The sequence below is a fragment of the Carcharhinus amblyrhynchos genome, chromosome 27, assembly GCF_965287045.1.
Source record: "Carcharhinus amblyrhynchos chromosome 27, sCarAmb.v2.hapA, whole genome shotgun sequence".
NCBI lineage: Eukaryota > Metazoa > Chordata > Chondrichthyes > Carcharhiniformes > Carcharhinidae > Carcharhinus > Carcharhinus amblyrhynchos.
The window spans coordinates 21,431,620-21,448,276 of NC_137350.1; the positions used below are offsets into that span (position 1 = coordinate 21,431,620).

At 40.8% G+C, this 16,657-nt stretch overlaps 1 protein-coding gene across 6 annotated transcripts in view; it reads left to right on the forward strand.

The window, feature by feature from the left end:
* Positions 1 to 543: 543 nt before the first annotated feature.
* hdac5 (histone deacetylase 5) overlaps positions 544 to 16,657 on the forward strand; it is a 303,715-nt gene continuing 287,601 nt past the window's right edge. For 2 of the 6 annotated variants that reach the window (XM_080213634.1, XM_080213639.1), the window contains exon 1: positions 1,926 to 2,023. The gene's annotated coding sequence lies outside the window, so the exon portion shown is untranslated. Of the gene's footprint in view, positions 565 to 1,925; positions 2,028 to 16,657 lie in introns of those variants that run through there. The other 4 variants (XM_080213636.1, XM_080213638.1, XM_080213637.1 and 1 more) reach the window with 4 other exon arrangements.

Sequence of the window (16,657 nt, forward strand, 5' to 3'; positions counted from 1 at the left end):
TATGCATCCTGGCTCACACATGGGGTACTACCCACTGTGCCATTAGACTTGTTCACCTTTGAAGACATGGGTGAGGTAAATTCAGACTATTTTTAAATGTGAGCGGAATAGGACCAAAGACCATAAATGGAATTTGGTGAACAGTGAATTTCAATTCAACCCAATTCAAATTTTATTTGGAATCAATGTCAGGAAAAAAAATCTCTTCACTTAAAAAGTGAGGAGCATTTGGAATAACGTAACACATTAGGACCAAAATCTCAAATTATACTGCCATTTTGCATTGAGGTTCTGTAACCACTTCACGTGAATACCAAAGTGTGATTATACTGCAGTCTTAATGAAAAGAGGAATCGTTTCCAGTGAGCCAAATATTCACTTCTCATCTATTTAAATTACACGTTCAGCCAAAATTTGAACCTCTTCTCCCGACCAAACAGATGCAGGAGTGACGATCGGACAGATGCATGGTCGATTGCCCGGTGAAATTCCAGTTGAGAAGATAATAAGTAATAACGTGCAGCATTTTAAGCAAATCGGCGACAGTGTTCATGTGCGGGAGAGGTGAGTGGAGCTCGAATTGTAGCGCTATTTCATTGCTGAAAACTGAAAAGATACATTCTAGGTGTAAAAGGCACATAACCAAAAAATCCGCGATAGAGGATAATAATTGGTGCCATCCTGCTAAGAGAAACACGGTTGGTAGTAATGTTGCAGATGGCACGGGGAATGTTCTTAAGCATTGTTATTTTGGGAGATTGCAACAATACTTTCAATAGGGCTTGCTTACCGGGAAAGACAGTGCGGTTTGCTTATCAATGGAACAGGGGGGTTCAATCCCTCTCCCCTCTAACCCAAATTCCCTGATAACGGGGGACGGAGGGGAGGGGGTGCACCAGACAGAATGACAAATAGTTGGCGGGGGGGGGGGGGGGTTGCTGGACGCTGTATATAATTCAGAATACTGCAGGGTGGGCAGCACGGGGGGGAGTGAGAAAGGTGGGGGGGGGGTGCAATTGAATGAGACTGATGGGCGGAAATAAGTGAGGCAGGTATATTTATATATATTTAAACAAACGGAACTGTATATATTTAGAAAAAGAAAATGTGCCAAAATAGGTGGGGGAAATGAATGAAGCTAGCTGCATTGGGGGGTGTGCTTCACTTCAGAAAAATGTGCACATTTTTAGTTACAAATTCTATGGGGGGGGAAATAAATGAAACTGACTGGAAATTTAATTGGGGAGTGTGCTCCACATCACAAAAAATGTGCACATCTTTATTTTACAAATAGTGGATAGAGAGGAGAAATGAATGAAGCTGACTGCATTAGGGAGGGAGCTGCACATCAAAAAATATGTACATCTTTATTTTACAAATAGTGGACAGATGGGGGGAAATGAATGATGCTGGCTGCATTGGGGAGTGTGTTCCACTGCAGAAATGTGCACATATTTATTTCACAAATAGTGGATAGGTGGGGGAATTGAGGAGTGTGCTCCACACCAAAAAAATGTGCTCACATTTTTATTTTACAAATAGTGGACTGGGGGGGGGGTGGGGGTGGAATGGTTGTATTGAGGAGTGTGCTCCACATCAAAAAAAATGTACACACATCTTTATTTTACAAAATAATGGATAGGTGGGGGAAATGGTATTGAGGAGCGTGCTCCACATCAAGAAAAAATGTGCATTTTTGGTTGCAAAACTAAAGGTGGGTTTTTCCTCCATATGTTTTAAAGAAGGAGAAATAAGGGTGTTGCAGATCCCTTCTACCCATGCATCTCTCTCTCTCTCTCATTCATACATACAGTGCATCTGCTGTTCCTTACTGAGCCACATGCTCTCTTGTATTATTCATACTGCGCTGATCTGAAGGGGGCTATTTTTAGGCTGGAGCTGGGCCGGCGCGCGGTTGGCTGGCCCGGCGGGGTCACGTGGCGGGATGTTGTTGTGCGGCGGCGGCGGCGGCGATGGAAGATGGCGGAGTGTGGAGTTAGACAGGGAGCGAGAGAGCCAGCAAGTGAGTGAGTGTGAGGGAAGGGGTGAATTAGAAAACAGCACCGTCGGTACAGCGGGATACTTCCCCCCCCCCTCCCCAAGGGGAGGAAAGGAGAGGGGTGATAAGAAACACCCATGTTCTTCTGTTGCGTGCTTCAAATATATATATATATTTTTTATATAAAAAGCCTCAACGCACAATTGGGAGAGATGCTTCTATAATATGGCGCTGAAAGGGGCTAGGAGTTGCTTCCCAGTCGTGCCCACTGAAACAGCCGCACAATAAATCGAAGGGGATTATTAAGATTCGGTTTGAAGTGTGTGCTGGGGACGAGGGAGGGTCGGAGGTTTGTAAATCTTTTATTTTAATTCTCCTCGAAAGTGGCCGCTGGAGGGTAAATTCGGTAATATGTTGTGTCCTGTGTGTTTTAAATCTTTTTCTTCTCGAAAGTGGCCACTGGCGGGTAAACTTGGTTATATGTTGTGTCCTGTGGGTTTTATTCTCCTCGAAAGTGTTGTTGGAAAGTGGATTTGGAGGGTAAATTTAATTTATTATAGATACGTATAGCCAGGTACACTACAAGGCAAAGTTTCCTGTGCAGCACTTTATAAAGAAGGGACATTGTGTTTGTTTTTCTTTGCCTGCCGCCCCCCCCCCCCGATTTATTTTTGCAGTGAAGGCAGCTATCACACAATACAGTTTGGGTTGAGCTGGTCACAGCAGACAGTTCATCCTGCCCCCACGATCTGCTGGAAATGTGAAGCCGGGCGACTGTGCAACAAGTAATTTATTACGGATTGAAATGTCCCAATCACCCCTGGGTTATTGATGTGCTACAGTGAAAAACTGCACAATGCTCTGCTCACTTGAAATAATAGTTTCAGATTAAATTATGCCACTAAAATGGGATGATTATACATTAGTGCATTAAGTTAAATGTATTTGATGCCTGTGAGTATTATTGTACAAATATAGGATGAAGTCAATCAATGTCTTTGTTTTTCTAAAATGTAGCATTATTTTGAATCACACTACCAAATAATAGTTCTTGTTTTAAATGTACATACTCCAATACACAAATGGTACCTAGTTGAGGAAATTCAGAGAAATTGAATTGTGGCAAATTTGCTGTTGCAGATTGCCAAGTGATTTAAAAAGAAATAAAGTTTTATTTGTGTTGTACGGAAAAATAATGTGCCTTTTGTGATCATACTATGCGAGCAATTGGTCATGGGGTCATGTGTGGTGTGGACACACTACACACAAGCAGAATGGATACTGTATTTTTGTGCTAAATGTAGCATCACACTACCTAAGTCCTCTGCTTTTCAGTTTAAAACCAAGACAATAGTGTGTTTTTGTAATAGAATAAAGGCCGTTATTACATGTTAAGCAGTGAAAGGGTAGATCAAAAGCAAAATACTGCGGATGTTAGAAATCTGAAATTAAAATAGAATAAGCTGGAAATCCGCAGGTCTGGCAACACCTTTGGAGCGCAAAACAGAGTTAATGTTTCAGATTGATGAAAGGTAGTTGTTAGGTTTTTGATGAAAGAATATTTGCATGATCATGCAGGCTCAATTTAGAACTTTGATTTTCATTAAGTCTACTGTTATTCTAATTATTTATAGTGAGATAAAAACCCAGCAGAAGAATAATTCAAGTAATTATTGGGTGGTTGGAAATCTGTCCAGACAGAAGGTATCTATGTATTATGGCTGAAAAATAATGCATTGTACTTGGGTGTTGTGTGACTTCATAAACTCAAATGTGGAAAGCAGTTAACAGTTAAGATTGGGTAAACCTCAGGGACCTTAATGTTATTAATAAGATGTGGTGTAGTTATTGTTAAAGGGCAGCTCCAACTTTGCAAAACCGTCAGAGTTTACAACAATTTGTAAACAAATATAGGAAAGCATAGAAGAACAAAGATAGTGTTAATATTCAGAAGCCTTCTGATTCATTAATGAACTTTCCATTTGCTTTTCATTGCTGACATGGGAAACTATACCATTGACATGGAAAGATTTTTTTATTTATAAGGGAGAGACACTTAAACTGACACTTTGTACTGTGACTAATGCTAACAGAAGAATTTTTAGAGACATATCAGTCTCATTAGTGTGTATCTGTTTGTGAGATTTCTACTGAGGTGTGTGAAAGAGCTGTCAATGTATTTAAATATGCTAGCAGTAACAACATATTGTATGAGTCACATACACAGTAGAATACCTGTGACTTGATAAGTCTGTTTCTGTGCCACAGCAGCAGCCTGATTGTGTTTATATTTTATTCAAAGGAAGTCTTGTCTAATATACCTAAAGCATAGGATATGGGGTACTTTACTGCCATTCTTGTTCTGGTTAAGTAACTTGGTGAGATTTTCATGGGCGTGTTAGAATTCTGTGTAGATTTGGAAACACAAATTTTAAAAATTTGTTATTAGGTTAACTCAAGGTATTATAAAAATAAATTATTTGCTCACAATTAGCTAATTATTCGCACATTGTAGAAATCGATCACAACTCCCTTTAAAATACTTGTTACCAAACCAAAACAATTTGTGTATTACTTTATATAGGCGAAATATTAATTACTTCTCTTCAGAAGTACAAGCAAGTTGCTGTCTTAGATTGAACTACTGTTTCTTGTGCTCCATATGAAATGTGGTGCCGTTGTTTTCCAACATTTCACCTTGAATCACTCAGCAAAATTGTAGTGCTAGTGGGAGGGACCACAGTTAAAGTGCTGAATGCAAGAGATTTTTTTAAGGCTTAATGCCTGGGACATATGGAATATATATAAATTTGCTCCTGTGGGAAATTGAACTGCACTAGTTAGACCCCTAATGTGGGAAAAAAAACAAAGCTATATTCTGGGTATGCTGCAGACTACTAGTTAACATAAGGAGGACAGTTTAGTTTAGGAAGAGCTGGGAAAGGTATGTAAGGGCAGGAAGTGTAATGGGCAATTTCAATCAACCAAATATAGAACACAAAGCTAAAATGTTTTTGAGTCATAGTTGGTAAATGCAATGCGTGACTGCTTCTTGACGGTATGTCAGGAAATCCAACAGAAGCGATGCATCTTGACCTGATATTTGTAAATGACCCAGACAACGTACAGTAAATGGCAAAAGCATTCTGACAAGTTGTGATACCTTTATTTAGACATCGAGAGAGTGCTCAGACTCAGTATGAGCTGAGATTGAGAAATATCAAAGGCCAAGAATCAGGCTAAATTTTAAAAAAGGAGCAATCCAAATAGCTTTGAGTTAAACAGCCTATTTGTAGAGGATAAATAGATTACTTTTAAAGACATAACACTGAGCATGCAATGCAAAATACACATATAAAACTAAAAACTCTCACTGAACAAATACCACTCTAAATGGATTAAGAAACAAATTAAAAATGGATACACGGTCTCTACAACAGTTGCATGGAAAACCAGAAATAATCTACTTTTTGAAAGTAGTTGGTCAGGAAAGCAAAGAGGGGTCTAGAAAAAAAATAGTTGTGTAGGAAAATTATAATGGTGACAAGATAATTCTTTAAATTCTTCAGTGCATTTAGGGAAGAGATCAAGCCATAAAATGCAATTAAGAATGGCCATGAGATAGAATTACGAATTCTTAAATATAAGAAAGACACGAGAAACCTGATTTCAAACAAAGATAATGTAGCCCAAATTTGTGACTTTGACACATAAAAGTTGCAGGCTCTGTGTCTCAAAATAAGTTTCAAAAATGCATTGTATTTATCCAGTGATGCTGAGAGAAAATAGGGGAAAGATTTGGGAGCCATTGATAATCATCAAGGGACTTGCTGGATACTGAGAACGTGTTAATAGATTAGAAGTGTCCTTGCATGATCTGCAAATTCAAAAAAATCCACTATACATAGTAATATATGACTTTTTTCCTCGCAGATAATGCTAGCTAATGATGCAAAACTCATGAGAGAGTATTGCATAAATTAACAATTCCAGTCAAGTACAACAAAGAGTGTCCTTTCACTTTTAACTGCACAATGATTCTAATGAACTCACTTGACTTAGATGGTACCTTAGATGGCCAATTCTTGGATGGGACGATGGCACAGTGCCACAGCTGCCTCTCAGCGCCAGAGACCCGTGTTTATTTCCAGCCTCGGGTGACTGTGTGGAGTTTACATAACCTCATCACCTCTTGTGGTTTCTTCCGAATAAGTGACGGTTAAATTAATTGGCCATGATAAATTGCCCCTTAATGTCAGGGGGATCAGGCGGGTAATATGGTAATCGAACCTGGCTGGGATTGTTGTCGGTGCAGGCTTGATGGGCCAAATGGCCACTTTCTGCACCGTAGACTCTGATTTTATTCCTTACCAAATCTACTTGTGTTTCACCCTCAACTGGTCACTAACTTAAAAAGCATCTACTGAAAGCTTTTGAAAAGTTAAAAACAGAAATAAACTAATCGCCAAATCTGGTGATCTACTTGCAGAGCAAACGCCTTCATTTTGTGCTGATGTACTCTTGCCCTTCACGATTCAGTTATGAAATATTGCATCAACATCTGAGCTAGCTCACCACACACTGTGTGGGAACTCAGCTAAACCATAATGTGCATCTTGTGTCTCATTTTCCTCCCATGGTAGCTGGTCCTCTGCAACATAGCTCCTTCATATTTTTGGCATTCAGATGCAGCAGCAGGATTGATGAATGGACTTTGTAATTAATTAAATCAAAAGAACTAGAGGCAGTATGAGAAAATCTTTTTTATACAAGTGAGTTATTGTGATCTGCAAGGCATTATCTGAAAAGTTAGTGAAGGCAGATTCAGCTGTCATTTGGAAGAGACTTGGATAGATACTCGAAGGGGAAAACAATCATAGGTAAAGAATGTGCTGGTAGGGTGAATTTAATAGCTTTACTAAAGAGCTGTAACAGGCCCAATAGGCCAAAGGGTTGCCTCTTGTCAGTTGGACTAAAATTCCAATTATATAGAATATATAGAAAAACATACAAACTCTGTTTCTCCATAGATGCTGTCTGACCTGCTAAATACTTCCAGCGTTTTCTGTCTTTGTTAAAGAAACAGGCCAATTGTCCCATCAGGCCCATATCATCTGAGCCTTATCCAGTGCAATTTTATCTAAACTTATGAACATATCATTCAAATTTCTAAAAAGCCTATAGAAATGAAACAATATGACTCAAGAAAGGATAAAGTTGTGATTAATTTGTACTCGCAAAGACCTGCAAAACATCTGTAGTTGACTTAGTACAGGTACAGTGTCTCAACTCAGACAATATTGGGACTGAGTCTGTGCCAGTTTTCAGATCTAGCCAGTTTTTGGGTTGGATGGTTTGGGGTGGGTTGGGTCAAGGATCAGATGGGGAAAGGCAGGTGCACAAAACCAACTACTAGCTTGCATGCTACTGCAATATCTAGTTATTTTACTAATCTAATAGTAAAAAATTATGCATTCACACATCACTGGCTTTTGGATAGCCAGATTTGAGACACTACACTTTTTTAATGTAGGATTCCTAGTTCCTGTAGTAGAGGCAGAATCAAAGCTTCTCACTAGGAAATGCTACGTAAAGCCTGTGCGTAAAAAGAGTGGAATATACATAGGAATTTTGTCTTGGGCCTGGCCTTGTGACTTGTTTGTAGTCAAGAGTATGCTAGTTTAATTGAGGATAGTTTTATCCTGAGTTAAAAAGGCAGGTTTACATTTGATAGGCTCATTATGATTTGAAGAATGAATATTATGGCTGGAATTCTCTGGCTGTTCACACTAGCAGGTCCAGTTGATAGTGCACCTCCTGCTGCATGTTTCCCGGTGGCATGGTGTAGCTGCAGTGGGAATTTCTATTGACAGCTGTGGGACCAGAGGATCCTGCCGCCAGTGAATGGCGTACCATCTCCTATTGCTGAGAAAAACGCTGAAGGAAGGCCAGAGAATCTTTCCCTCTATTTCCTTAAAATCTGCCTGTTATAATTGCTGTGGTTATCAAGAAAACAGCTTCTTTACCAACAGTCTGGTTTGACGAAGTCCCTACGTAAATTTAAATTTTGTAGCAACATTATTGCTGCTTCCTTGAGTTTAAATTTGTGTGGTGGCTTGCCCATTGAAAAGACTGGGTGGGAACTAGGGAGAGTATAGACTGTTTTCATTTTTTTAGGTCTAGAATCAACATCAGTGTATTGCCTTTTAGAAAAGCTGTCAGGTGAATTAACTTTTTCATTTGAATTCAGTGAATTACTTTTAACACAGAGTAGCTTTCAAGTAATAAGTTGCATCAAATAATTATCCCTGCAATTCTGCTACACTTGATCAGTTCTGCAGTCTCATCCACTCCTCCCATTCCATCCCCATTCAACTCCTTCCATCCCTCCCTTCTCTGAAACAATCTATCCAGCCAGGGTAACTTTGGGCCCCTCGTGCTTTCTGGTGTTTTTATTCTCCACTATCCCACGTGCCACGATGTCCCCAGACATTGCCCCACCAAATAAACCCACCAACAGATGTGAAATCAAACCAATAAAAAAACAATTTGGACAGAAAAAATGAATCATTATGAAGTTCCTTGGTCAGGTCAATTTTTTTTATTCTTTCATGGGATGTGGATATTGCTGACTAGGGCAGCATTTGTTGATTGCCCAGCCTTAATTGCCCTTGAGAATGTTGGTGAGCTGCCTTGAACTGTTGCAGTACATATGTTTTAGATACTCCCATAATACTGTTAGGGAGGAATTGATCCCAGTATAGCCTCACTTTTGGTTATGTGGGAGGCTTTAATGTGGTGGTGAAAGTGTAGACAAGATTATGAGTGTAAACTTATTTGATTCAATTTATTATTGTCACACCTATTAGTATACAATGAAAAGTATTGTTTCTTGTGTGCTATACAGCCGAAGCATATTGTTCATAGAGAAGGAAAGGGGAGGGTGCAGAATGTAGTGTTACAGTCATAGCAAGGGTGCAGAGAAAGATCAACTTAATGAGGTAGGTCCATTCAAAAGTATGCTGCAGCAGGAAAGAAGCTGTTCCTGAGTTGGTTGGTATGTGATCTCAAACTTTTGTATCTTTTTCCTAATGGAAGATGGTGGAAGAGGGTGCATGGGGGTCCTTGATTATGCTGTTGCTTTTGAGGCAGCTGGAAGTATAGATAGAGTCAATGAATGGGAGGCTGATTTGTGTGATTGACTGAGCTTCGTTCACAACCGTCTGTAGTTTCTTGCGATCTTGGACAGAGCAGGAGCCATACCAAGCTGTGATACAACCAGAAAAGATGCCCTCTATGGTGCATCTGTAAAAGTTGGTGAGAGTTGTAGTGGACATGCCAAACATTGGTGTGCTTTCATGAATACAGTGCAGGTGTGGAGGGACCAGGACATGCTATTGATGATCAGGACACCTAGAAATATGAAGCTCTTGACAGCATTGAAAGGAAACATCTGAGAAGTGATCTTTTAGAGAGGGATGTAAGATAGTGTGGTCAAAAGCAAATCTGGAAAATTATGGAAGGGCAGGACAAGGAAAATCATAGAATCCCTCTAGTACAGAAGGAGGCCATTCAGCCCATTCACACCTGCACCGACAATAATTCCACCCTGATCCAATCCCTGTTACCCCACATATTTACCCTGCAAATCTCCCTGCAACTAAATTATACGAGGGCAGGACAAGGAGCATCATAGGTTGAGTGGTAGTTTAGCATGGTCAATCAGCCTGATTACTTAAATGGCTGTAAATTGAGAGAAAGTGACTACTCATTGAGACCTTTAGAGTCCTCATGCATTCGTCACTGAAAGTAAATAGGTACAGCAGGCAGTAAAGAAGGCAAATTGTATGTTAGCCTTCGTAGTGAGAGGATTTGAGTATAGGGATGTTTTGCTGCAATTGTATAGAGTGTTAGTGAGATCACAGCTAGAGTATTGGGTGCAGTTTTGGTGTCCTTGTCTGAGGAAGGATGTTCTTGTTATAGAAGAAGTACAGCAAAGGTTTACCAAGCTGATTCCTGGGGTGACAGTAAGGAGAAATTTCTTCACCCAGCGGGTGAAGAATGTGTGGAATTCACTACCATAGAATGTAGTTGAGGCCAAAACGTTGTGTGATTTCAAGAAGAAATTAGATATAGCTCTAGGGCCTAAAGGGATCAAGGGATATGGGAGGAAGGGGGCAAATCAGGATATTAACTTTGATGATCAGCCGTGATCAAAATGAATGGTGGAGAAGGCTTGAAGGGCCGAATGGCCTACTCCTAGTTTCTGTAGAATCCCTACATTACAGAAGGCATTCAACCCATCAAATCTGCACTGACATAATTCCACCCAGATTCTATTCCTGTAACCTCACGTATTTACCCTGCTTACCTCCCTGACACCAAGTGGCAATTTAGCATGGCCAATCAACCTAGCCTGCACATCTTTGGACTGTGGGAAGAAACCCATGTAGATGCGGGGAAGATGAGCAAACTCCACATGCATAGTCACCTGAGGCCAGAATTAAACCCAGGTCCCTGGAGCTGTGAGGCAGCATGTGCTAACCATTGTGCCACTATGAAGCAGGTTAAAACTAGTGAAAGATAAGTTTAAGACTGCTGTCAGGAGTTGTTGTTCACACAACAAATGATCACTGGCTTAGAATGGATTCTTGGGAAGTGTGGTAGAGGTACAAATGCTGAAATAATTTAAAAAACTGATTACTACAATGCAGAGACTTTAGGTTCTTTATGGTAGATGACATAATGTTACAGTATATTGAATTTACCTACTTATGCTTTTTAATATTGTATAATAATGGGTTTGCCCACATCTTTAATTGTCTATTTTTCGACTGTAAGGTTCTCTAATCCTTTATAACTCATTCCTTTTGCACTTGGCACACAAATGTTTTCTGTCACCCTACCAATGCATGTGTACAGTTTTAAAATTAATCTTGGGTCTTAGAATTGGGCATGAGTACTAAATGTTTGTGTATCGTGAAGTCTCAGCATAACCTTGGAAGGTATGCACTTGACTGTGCTAACAAATCTCAGTTCTTTAACTTGTTAATTGCTTTAACAAGTTGGATGTTGGAAGCGAAGAGTCATTTATTGCTCCTAGGTCATCTTCAAAATCTGTTAGTGCTAGTTTATTTTCATTCTTAGATTTGTGATGCATGTTTTTTGAGCAATGCAAATTCTGTTTGTCAGTATTAAATTTAATTTGCCATGTCTGTCCAGTTGCATAACCAATGAGTAGTTTTACAGTTTCTTTACTGCATCCTTTACTTCCACTGCTTTCCTTTTAATACCATATGAAAACTTGACTACTGCATTTTAATTTCTACTTTCAGCTCGTTGGAAGCAACAAGAGTCCAAAATCTATAGAATTTTTTTATTTTTGTTGTAACTCTTTTGAGTTTGCTCTTTCCTGCTTTTTTTCCACAACCACCTTACACAATCCTATGATCAGACTTGATTGCTGTGGATTTTAGTATAATTCAGGGTTATTGTGGTACGTGTAGGAGATTTGAATCTTCTGTTATGTTTTGGAAAGATGATTAAACATGAATGTATGGTAAACCATATTTTTCAATGACTAGATCCTCAATAAGTGAAGGCTATTTGTTGGGCATGTTTTTTTTCCAAATTCCTTCTGGCTGCTAAGTTATTGATTTACCATTATTTAGACTGTCTCAGAATAACACCCCATGTGCTCACTGACCTACATTGGCTCCTGGTCTGACAAGGTCTTGATTTTAAAATCCTTACCCTTGCTTTCAAATCCTTTCAGAGCTTTGCCCTGCTCTATTCCTGTAACCCCCTGCAACACGACAAACACATGTGATTTCTGCATTCTTTCACTTTTGTCCTTTTGTGCATCTGATTTTCTTTGCTTTTACCATTGACAGCTGTGCCTTCAGCAGCCTTAGCCCTGAGCTTTAGAATTTCCTACTTCAACCTCTCCAGATGTCTACATCACTTATCTCGTTTAAGATGTTCCTCACAACTACCTGTTTGACCAAGGTTTTGATCACATCCTAATTGCCCAGATTTTGGGTAAAAGTTGCGATGAGGCTGTCAGCATTCATTTCAATTAAGTTTAAACACGTGACATTCGATTATACAAGCTAACAATGTATATACATTCATAGAGGCACAGTTTAAGCTGTAGCAATTGGTTCATAGTACATCACGTCTCCTTCTCCACACACCCTCCCTTTCCTAATGTAAAAAAAACCTGAAAATTGAAAGTCACTTCTAGCCTAGGTGGTAAAAGGTCCTGGAATCTTGTGTTTGCGCTGCTCAGCTGCCCTGAGCATGTGATTACACTGGTTGGTGGTGTTGTAATCTTTCCGTGGCCAGTGGCTTCACTGTTAGCAACATGGGATCTTTCATCGGTGTGTTCGCAGGTTCAGGATTCGTGAGTTGACTTCTGTAGGAGCCTGCATGTCCACTGGTGCAAGGGGCTGGTGTCATATTATCCAGATGATTGAAGTGCTGGTTCTGATAGTTGCCGAAGATAATGGCGATTGTGTCCAATGTGGGCACTGCCTGAGGCTACTGCATAACTGTTTGGTTGTTGTGCATTGCTGTGTAACACTACCAACTGGTTGTGGCCACGTCTGGTCTGAATGCTGACTGTTTGACCTGGTGTTCAAGGGCAGAGTCTGTGTGCATCTTGTCCGTAATGTGTTTTGCTTCTCAATCTGTGTTGCAGGAGGGCATCATTCAAGTTGGTTTCAAGTCTGGGCTGCAGCAGAGCCTTAGCAGTAGGAATCATGGCCCTGGTGTGGCTGGAAAGAAGCCGTGCTGACTAGGACAGGCCATTTGTAGATTTCACAGGCTGAGGAGTGCTGTTTAGTAGTCTGTGCTATTCCGTGCACATATCTCCTATGGTTGCCTAAGCTTGCTGCCCATTCCAGCAGGCCTTTTGACTGTGGATGTAAGAGGCTGCTTGTAATATGCTCAAAATCCCATGTCTGTGCAAAATTCTGAAATTCAGTGGAGATGGGTTGGCTAGCATTGTCTGTCATGAGTCTGTGTGGGATGCCATGTATGACAAAGTGTTGCTTAAGCTTGATGACTATTTTGCTCTTGTCATGTTTGGCAGGTAGTTCAGCTCAAACCACCCGGAATACGAATCAGCTAAGGCTAAATGTTGTTTACTGTTCCATCTGAAGGTGTCAGCTGCTGAGTGTGACCATGGGAGGTCTGGGACCCCATGTAAATATAGTCATTCCTTGCTTGATTGGCTTGAGTGCATTGCACAGTGCGCATCTGGCGATTTCCCTTTCTATGTCTATGTACATGGAGGGCCAATACAGTACTCCTTGATTCTATCTGGTTGCTTCCAACACTGGTCTGTAGTGGGTAAGAAGGCTTTGAAGAGGGCATCAGCTAAAACAGTGCTGTGCCACGTTTATATGTAATACTGAGGTTATAGCATTGCAAATTTAGCATCAGCCTTGCAAACATGGTGCGCAGGAGTTTCTTTAAGAGTGGCTGGTGATCTGTTTAAACATTTGCAGGACAACCATATCTGAAGTCATGAAATTCCTGTTAGGCGAAGACTTAAGCGAGAAGTTCCTTTTTGGTCTGTGCATAATGAATCTCAGTATCAGTGAAGGCCTTTGAAGCAAAGGCTATTAGTCTGCTATTCTGGGTGCAAACTGTGCCATGTCCATGCTGGGAGGCGTCTGTTCAGATGAGTACCAGTGCCAGAACGTCAAAGTATTATAATATTGGTGAGATTGTGAGTGCTTGTTTGATTCTGTTGAAGGCTGCTGTGTGATGCTTTTGCCAGCACCATTCGATGCCCTGGTGGAGAAGTTGCTGTAGAGGTCCTGTGACCTCACTATAACATGGGATAAACTTAGAACGATAATTTGTCATGCCAGGAAAGTGCTGAAAAGCGTTCTTGTGCATTGGAATCGCCATCTGTTGTATAGTCATTGTCTAGTCTGGATTGGGCTTTACACCATCAGCTGTGAGTAAATAGCCCGCATCAGGAACCTGGTTGACCCCGAATCTGCATTTCGCAGTGTTAAGCTCTAATTGGGTGATCCTTACTCGGTGGAGAAGATAGAAGATGTGCATTATGTTCTTGCATAGTATGACCCCAAACAAGAATGTCACCAACAATAATTTGGCAAGGTTGCAAAGAGTTGTACCGTGCACTGCTGCAAAATCTCAGTGCCAGTGGAGAACCTATAGGACATACGAAGAAAACAGTATCTGCCTACCAGAGACATGAAGGTGGTCAGTTTCAAGGATTCTTCATCCAATGGAATCTGCCAGAACTCTCATTTCACATTGAGAATGCTGAACATCTTGCATTTTGTGTGTCTACTCTGATCCATTCCATTGTTTTTATCAGGTAATGTGGTCTGAGCAGTGCTTTGTTGAAGTGCACTGGGTCAACACGCATCCTGATGATACCATCTTTTTTAACTGTGGCCATCATTGTGAAACTCATTCTGTGGCCTTGCCTATAGGAGTTATAGTACCTAGCGCTGTCATCTGGTGCAGTTTATTAATGATTTCGTGCTTCCTGGCTTCTGGTACTCTTCTCAGAGCCTTTTGATGGCACTGAATCATTCAGTCTCATGTGATGTACAACTGGTAGCTTATCAATGAAGAGATGCTTTAATCCCTGGGCTTGGGGCTGTAGACCATGCAGTCTGGACCAAATTGAATGAGCCCCAATGCAGCGCTGTCCCAAAGCCAAGTCATGGATTTACATTCTAGCCAGCTAAATGGAAATTGAAATTTCCTTGTGTGCAATAGAGGGTTGCTATACCTTAAGTGCAGATTGTCTGTCCATCATAAGCCATACCTGCAATCTGTTGATGTATACAGGTCTATTTCCCATAGCCTTTGGCTGGATAGGATGTTACCATTTGCTCCAGTGTCAGTCTTGGCTATAAGTCTGGCACTACTGCTGATGTTGAGAGTGGTGAAAATTTCACCCTTTCTGAGATGATGTCAACACTCACAATAGAGTGTTGTTGGAGGTTCAGTAGCTTCGCTGCTTTGCACACCAATTCATTTACTGTGCTGATGCTCCTTCCCCTGGACGATTGAAGAGCAGCTTTGTTGCTGATGGCAGAGAGGGCTGCTGCTGTTTGGATCTGCAGCACTTAGCAAAGTAGTTTCGTTTCCCACAATTGTTGCATCTTGTACCAAATGCAGCAGTTAGCACTGCTGCCTCACAACACCAGGGACGTGGGTTCAATTCCCAGCTTGGGTTACTATCTGTGCGGAGTCAACACGTTCTCCCTGTGTCTGTGTGGGTTTGTTTCGGGTGCTCCTGTGTCCTTCCACAGTCTGAAAGACATGCTAATTAGGTGTATTGGCCATGCTATATTCTCCCTCAGTGTACCCAAACAGGTACTGGACTTGGGGATTTTCACAGTAATGTCATTGCAGTGTTAATGTAAGACTAGTTGTGACACTAATGGATTAACTTAAAAAGCAATTTTATTTGATGGGTGCTGTCTGCTGCAGTTAGAACAAGACGGCCCTGTACTGTGAATACTTTGATTTCCCAACTGAAACACTTGCTTTTTTCTCTGTTTAACATACACTGTTGATGGTTACTTGCAACATTAAGGCCTTCTCTTGCAGCAGCTGTTTGTGGACTAAATCACTATATGCTCCACAAACTACCCGATCCCTGATTAAGTCTTCACTGAGAATTCCAAACCTTTTTTTGCCAATATTTGATTTGATTTATTATTGTCACATCTATTAACATACAGTGAAAAGCATTGTTTCTTGCACTATACAGACAAAACATACCATTTACGGAGAAGGAAACAAGAGAGTGCAGAATGTAGTGTTACAGCCATAGCTAGGGTGTTGAAAAAGATCAACTTAATGCAAGGTAAGTCCGTTCAAAAGTTTGACAGCAGCAGGGAAGAAACTGTTCTTGAGTCGATTGGTACGTGACGTCAGACTTTTGTATCTTTTTCCTGAAGAAAGAAGGTGGAAGAGGGAACGTCTGGGGTGTATTGGGTCCTTAATTATGCTGGTTGCTTTGCTGAGGCAGCAGGAAGTGTATATAGAGTCCATGGATGGGAAGCTGATTTGCGTGATGGATTGGGCTACGTTCAGACCTTTTGTAGTTCCTTGTGGTCTTGGGCAGAGCAGGAGCCATACCAAGCTGTGATACAACCAGAAAGAATGCTTCCTATGGTGCATCTGTGAAAGTTGAGAGTCGTAGCTGACATGCTAAATTTCTTTCGTTTTCTGAGAAAATAGAGGCATTGGTGGGCTTTCTTAACTATAATGTCGGCATGGAGGATGTTGGTGATCTGGACACCTAGGAACTTGAAGCTCTTGACGCTTTCTACTTCGTCCCCATTGATGTAGACGGGCATGTTCTCCTTTACGCTTCCTGAAGTCGATGGGTGACTATTTTTAGGATGACCATATAATATTGCATTGACTCATCTATTCTTTGGTTTGTTAAATTGAAAGCATGTCTATCAAGGATTTTTTTTTACCAGGAGACAGGTGTTCTAGAACATTTTCAGTATTATTTGATGTCTTTTTTCTCCTCTGCCTGGAAAACTGACTTGAAGTTTTTGACAGTCTGGGGGCCTGTGAGGTTTAATAGGTCTGTACCTTTCTCGACTTGTCAGACAATACAGTATTACAGTAAATGTGCCG